Source organism: Mus pahari, chromosome 7 (genome assembly GCF_900095145.1).
Source record: "Mus pahari chromosome 7, PAHARI_EIJ_v1.1, whole genome shotgun sequence".
In the NCBI taxonomy this organism is placed as follows: Eukaryota; Metazoa; Chordata; class Mammalia; order Rodentia; family Muridae; genus Mus; species Mus pahari.
The window spans coordinates 42,169,716-42,176,374 of NC_034596.1; the positions used below are offsets into that span (position 1 = coordinate 42,169,716).

General features: G+C 40.4%; 1 protein-coding gene across 35 annotated transcripts in view; it reads left to right on the forward strand.

The window, feature by feature from the left end:
• Nrcam (neuronal cell adhesion molecule) overlaps positions 1-6,659 on the forward strand; it is a 266,233-nt gene that overhangs the window by 51,288 nt on the left and 208,286 nt on the right. For 33 of the 35 annotated variants that reach the window (XR_003844257.1, XM_029541069.1, XM_029541067.1 and 30 more), the window contains exon 2: positions 2,117-2,272. The gene's annotated coding sequence lies outside the window, so the exon portion shown is untranslated. The remainder of the gene's footprint in view (positions 1-2,116; positions 2,273-6,659) is intronic. The other 2 variants (XM_029541071.1, XM_029541068.1) reach the window with 1 other exon arrangement.

Here is a 6,659-nt window from a genome sequence, read left to right on the forward strand (position 1 = left end):
TCTCTCTCTCTCTCTCTCTCTCTCTCTCTCTCTCTCTTTCTCTCTGTCTCTCTCTCTCTCTGGTCAGTGGGATATGATTGGGATGCTTATATTCGAACATGAATTTGAATCTTGCTCCTCTGAGGTACAGGTATAGGATGAGAAATTCAGCTCTATGTGGAGCTTCCTAAACATGGGCTGAACCATAGACAGAGAGAGGGTTAGGCTCTATGACCTTGGAGCCTCCTAGAACCTGGGTTTTTATTTTACTTTTCCTCCCATTCTTTTGTTTGTTTCCAGCACTGTCTAATGAAACTCACTATTTTATGGTAATATTATAAAGAGCTCTAGAGATAACTGTGATGCAATGGAATTAAAATATGCCCAGGATGTCAGAGACAGAAATGGTTTTGCATTAGCTCCTTAACTAAATTCAATTTCATGTGTGAAATATTTATAAATTAGATTTTGTTATAGTCAGTAGCAATGCCTTCAAGAAAGGAAATCATTTGCCTAGTATAAATGAGGTGTAATAGCAAACTGCAGCACAGATCCCTCTTTCCGATGATGGGAGATAAGTCTAAGGAGGTGTATTGTCTGAAGCCTTTGCAGAGGACATTCCAGAGACTCCAGTGCCACATTTAAATTCAGACATCAGATGGACTGAGTCTTGTAGGGCAGATTTTGGTGACGACTCTCCTGAAAATTGTCTGAAGTGAAACAGTATTCAGTAGTCAATATTCAGCCTTGCCTGATCACTCCATAAAACATTAACCCTCATTAACAAACAACAGAAATTGCTTATTTATACAGTCAAAATCCAAAATTACTGGGGAAGCTCCTGATTCTGCTTTTCTTTTCTTTCTTTTTCTTTTTCTTTTTTCACAATCAGGGTGGCACAGGGTGTTTCGGCTTTTCAATGTAAGAGTGAGTTGTCACTGAACAGACAAATAGATGACAAGGTCAGAGGACAGTCTGGAGTGTGGTCCCTTGTCTTGCAGCTTATTTGAGACAGGGGCTTTTGTCTGTGGCTACATATGCCGGGTTTAGATTGAGAGACTGTGGGGATTTTCCTATCACCACTTCCCACATCACTGTAGGGGTTCAAGGATCACAGACACAGACTATTATGTGTAGCTTAATATGGTTCTGGACATTGCAACCCAGTGCCTCACTGTGCGATGCTCTCCTACCGAGCTATCTTTCCGACCTGCCCACACTGTCAGTCTTTTTTTTTTTTTCAGAGTGCAGATAGGGTTAAGGAACACGTAGCAAGCCCAAGTTCATACTATTGGTGATAGAGGGGCTCGAACTTCCAGCTTCAGCTAGTCTCTCTCTGGGATGTCATTCTGGTAATATCAGCTTTCTAAACAACCCTGTCTGTAATTCTTATTCTTTCTCATAAAAGAGAGGTATTAGGGAAATACACTATCCAAGCATTCCTGCTTGGTAGATTCCATTTAATTAAGGTTTTACTCTGTTAAGTTCCACATTGCCTAACGAGGTTTTTTTATTTTTTGTTTTTGTTTTCTTTTTTTCTGTCTACAGTGTGCTCAGCAACCCCTTTATTCCCAGTTGCCATCTTTCTCTATCACCTTCAAAGCCCACTCTGAAACATAATTGCATGGCTGAACTCTCTGATACTGTCAACCTTGATCAAATGCTGAGTTCTTCATTGTTTGTTCTTTTCAGCCTGAATTAGATTCTTCTCAGAAAGAAGAGTGTGTGTGTGTTGAGGTGTTTGTAAACCATTGTGTATAAATATGTAGTATTACCATGTAGTAGTAAAGAAGAATAAGAGCTGGTGCTTCTTTTTTCTTTTTTTTAATTCATGTGCATAGTTATTTGCTTCTGTTGAGAAGTATTTTAGATTTTTCTGCTGCACTGAAATGTAATTGGAATTAAGTTACCTTTTTTCATTACTCCTGTCCCTTAAATTGTTTAAAGTTCTTAGAATTACTAATGCTTGTAAATGCAATAATGTTCCGTTGAAACTAATCACAAAATTTCATATGTATCAAGTTCCCTTGTTTATTCTAGGTAGACAATAAAAGGAAACTCAACTTAATAGAATGAACTGACCCCAGAGAGTTTACATTCCTTTGTCTTATTTTTTTTTTTTTTTTTTCCTTCTCAGGAATTTTTGTGATACTCTCCAGTGAAACCCAGCACTCCTGCTTGCTGAAGGCTTTTTACCAAGGCTGCTTTCAGCTGTTGACGTCACCCTGAGAAAAGGTGGGTTTGAGAAATCAGGGAAGCATTGGAGGTTCCTGACTCTGAGGATCTTCTGAAGGTGAGAGTGGGTGGCTTCTTTTTTTTGTCCTAGGTAGTTAAATTAACTGGTGTGTCTGCCACAATCCATTTCTTCAAAGAATGAGTGGGGAACTGTTCCTGAAAACTCTCTGTGTGTGACCATGAGATTTTTCTTTGGGGAAGACCTTTGAGTGGTAAGCGAATTGGGAGTTATTTTAAGTGAAACTTTGATCTAGAAGGATGTATTTGAGCACATGTATACACTCTTATGCACATCACTAAAGTAACAGCAACAAAACCTACGGTCTAGCCGGGTGTGGTGACATAGCTTCTGTCCTGGCACTCAAAGCAGAGGCTGTCAGAGTTCTGTGAGTTAAATGCCAGTGTGGTCGACATAGCTGCAGGCCAGCTAGACCACACAGTGAATCTGTGTCTAAATATCAAAAACTCCACCCTCAAAAAAAAAAAAAAATCAAGCAATCAAAACACAGTAGTAGTGCTCTATTCCTGAGAATTGTTATGTAGCTAGTGTTGGTCTTCATGCCTGCTGTCCCTGGCCTTCCAAGCTCACATGGTTTAGTTTATGTAAAGGCATATTATAAGCTCAAATATCTTCACATAATAAGAAAATCATTCAGTATTATTTCTAAATATTCATTACCCTCCCAAATACTATCCAACCTTTCGATTCTTTTCTTCCAGAGTTTATCAATAAACCTTGCTATGGTCTCATAAATCAATGATAGTGAGCACTCAAGCGATAGCTCTCAAATGTTAAATATAGGTAGATATTTATAGTGAATGTTAAACATAACTATAGGTAGATCTGTTAAAGAGAAGAGAATGACACGTCCAGTAGGTTATGAACATATTAGGAGTATATTAAAGCCTTCAGCAAGCATCAGTGCATCTCATAAATGGAGGATGGTGTACAGTGAGGCAGGCTCCTGGAGATGAAGGGACTTCTGAAAGATGATCAGAAATGAGCCATATAAGTGACAAAAGTGGAAAAGGTACCCCAGGCCAGAGCAGAGGAGTACAGTTGTGAATCCCAAAAGGAGAACAGGGAATTATATGGCCACGTGGAACCTTAAGGTCCAGTGCGTGTGTATGTATGATGAGAGAGAGGAAGCACAGAGAAGCTTTAACCTGAAACTTGCGAGCATTTTAGGTGTGCTATTCTGGAGTGAGTAAAGAGAATCTGAGAGGGGTTAGCAAGACTGGAAGAAGGAAAGACTAATTTTGGAATAGTCTAGGGAATATTTTCGAGGACTAGAATTTGAATAGAAGCAGTAAGCAACAGAACAAGGGCGGTATTTGAAGAAGTAAGAATATGCTACATTTGAAGACTGGTTGTGCTGGGGGGAGGAAAAATCAGGACTTAAGACTTTTGAGTTTCTGACTGGGATGCTAAGAACATGAGGGATAAAAGGTGAAAGCAGAATACTTTGGAGAAGCTAGGGCATCAACAATACTTTGGGTCTAGAAACATTGAAATCGTAGGCCCGCTTAGTCAGTGTTCTGTTGCTGTGATAAAAAGCCTGGGGAAGCCAACTTACACAGAGGAAAGATTTGGTGGGCTCAAAGTTGCAGTCCATGGTCACCTGGCTGTGTTGCCTTTGGGTCTGGGGTGAGGCAGGGGGTCATGATGACAAGCACTTTGTAGAGTTAAGCTGCTAATCTCAGGGTGACTGGAAAGCAGAGAGGGCAGGGAAGGGGCTAGGACCTCCAATATCATCTTCAATGGCATGCATCTGATGACTTGACTTCCTCTTATTACAAAGGCAATAAGCCAGCCTCTACAGGCCCACAGACTAGCCACTACGCCTTAGCTATAAGCTCCCGAGAGACACATGCATTCTAAACCACTGTCCAGGGATCCGGCTTAGTAGTAGAGTTTTAGCCTTGCATCTATGGAACCCTGAGGTCATCTCTAATACCACAAAATACAAAACCTGAAAAGAAGTAACAACATCCCAAGCAGGCAGTAACTACAGTTTTTAAAAATGTAATTCAATACTTAAGTGTTCGATATTATTTATTCTTATATGTAAAACACAACTCAAAATCTTATCAATTTCCATTTGAACATTATTTGTTGTGTTGTTTATATAAGTAGCTGTAGGTCTTGTTTTCACGACACCATAGATTGAGCTGTTTCCTAGGAACCAAATTGATAGCCCTTTTAGTTTGAGAAAAAGAACTTTTAAACACTGTTTACAAACCACAAACCCCAACATTTTAGGAGTGCTGCTATTCAGTATCATTCTCCATTTCAATTAGTGCCATTTGCCCAAGCATAACTCTTTTTTAATATTAATTATCCTGGTCTCTTGTCAATTCCTCATTTCCGTTGCCTCGTGAAGTATTTGAGCATTGTTTATAGGAGACTCGGGGCCTTTCTTGAATGCTTCAGTAGGGCGGTTCTGAGTCCACCCCTTGGTATTCCTAGCATCCAATCTGATCATGGTTGATGGATCTGTCACAACAGAGGCCTCAGTGTTTGAGAGTGAGTCTCCCCTAGTTAGACTGCAGGCACTTATTACTCAGAGCCTTCTTTGAGGGAATGTCTTGGGTAAGAATTTTAAATTCAAATAATACTTATAATTGTGCTATTTTGAGTCAATTTTATTGAATTACTGTGGCCTTAATTAGCTTAATGACTAATTTTCTTAAGACATACTGGGGAATTACAAAACCTTACCATTGTAGTCTTTATAGTCCACTTCATTATCATCTTTCCAGGATCGGCTCATTTATCACTTTCATTTTCAAACACAGAAAATGAAATTAAGGCAGGATTTGGTAAATGCTTTAATCCTAGCAGCTGGAACCAGTGACTGGGTTTCTTGAAACATTCTGGCCTTCCTCCAGAATCATATTCTCTCTCTCTCTCTCTCTCTCTCTCTCTCTCTCTCTCACACTCTCTTTCTCCCCCCCCCCAAACCTTGTTGAATTGCATAAACTGAATTATCCAGACATTTAAAAAATTTAATCAAGAACCAAGAACTGCTTTACACTGATGGCAATTACATTGGTTAGTTACTCCGGATTGACTAAATATATTTTACTTTAAAACATGAGGCTGTGGTTAACACTTTATAGTTTTAATTGTACGGTTCTTTGTAGTTTTAACCTGGACCTTCTTTCTGTTATCTTCTGTTTTTTCTATTCTGGTTCTACCACTACAGTAGAACCCTAAACCACCTATGTTTAATTTCTAGTTTGAAAAGGATACTAGTGCTTTTAGAACTAATAGTTACAAACAGAAAATATTTCTGATTTGCTCAGTTACCCTAAAGTCGGCCGTGGATTTTATGCATAGAAAATGAATCTGTGAACAAGCCCAGTTGCTCTGATTCAGAGTGACGGCATAAGCATGCAAGTCGTAGGTGGTCGTGAAGACAATGAATTATTCTGTGTGGTGTTTGAGGGTTGACCATTCTTGACTGTGAAAGCAGTGGGCTGTGACTCATGGGGTGTGTGTGAAACATGTTTTAGTCATGCCATGGCTGCCAATAGGGAATGGGGTTTCCACTGGGATGTGCAGTGCATGGGGCTATTCCTCCCTCGTTGACTTTTCTGTCTCTTTTTATTCTGTCTCCTCCCTCTTATTCTTTCTCACTTATACTTTCTAAGTCTCAGACACATTCACGTGATTCCTCTTAAACCCAGATCCTTTATGGGGTTTGTCTGTAGAACTGAATGGAAACAGGAAAAGGAAAACAAGATGTGGGAGGCGTGGCTTTTGCAGGTTTTCTTGGCAACATTGTATAGAGCAGTATGAACTGGTGTCTTAGTTTAGGGTTTTACTGCTGTGAACAGACACCATGACCAAGGAAGCTCTTATAAGGACAGCATTTAATTGGGGCTGGCTTACAGGTTCAGAGGTTTAGTCCATTATCATCAAGGCAGGAACATGGCAGCATCCAGGCAGGCATGACGCAGGAGGAGCTGAGAGTTCTACATCTTCCTTCGTTTGAAGGCTGCTAGCAGAATACTGGCTTCCAGACAGCTAGGATGAGTGTCTTAAAGTACACACCCACAGTGACACTCATACTCTAACAAGGCCACACCCCCTAATAGTGCCATTCCCCGGGCCAAGAATATATAAACCATCACAACTAGGGTGAACAGATATGGAAAATACTGTAGACTGGCCTGGCACTGTGAACAGGGAAGCAAGCTCTAGCCATTGCTATCTGGCTTGATGGTGGTAGTGTTTTAGCATCAGGGAAGCACAGAATGCAGCAGGGTGGGGTGACTGATTTCTGCCTAGATTCTGGGTGAGTGCTGCAAGTACCAATGTATTAAAAACAAAGGAGAGGCAAGCGGATTTCTGAGTTCGAGGCCAGCCTGGTCTACAGAGTGAGTTCCAGGACAGCCAGGGCTATACAGAGAAACCCTGTCTCGAAAAACCAAAAGAA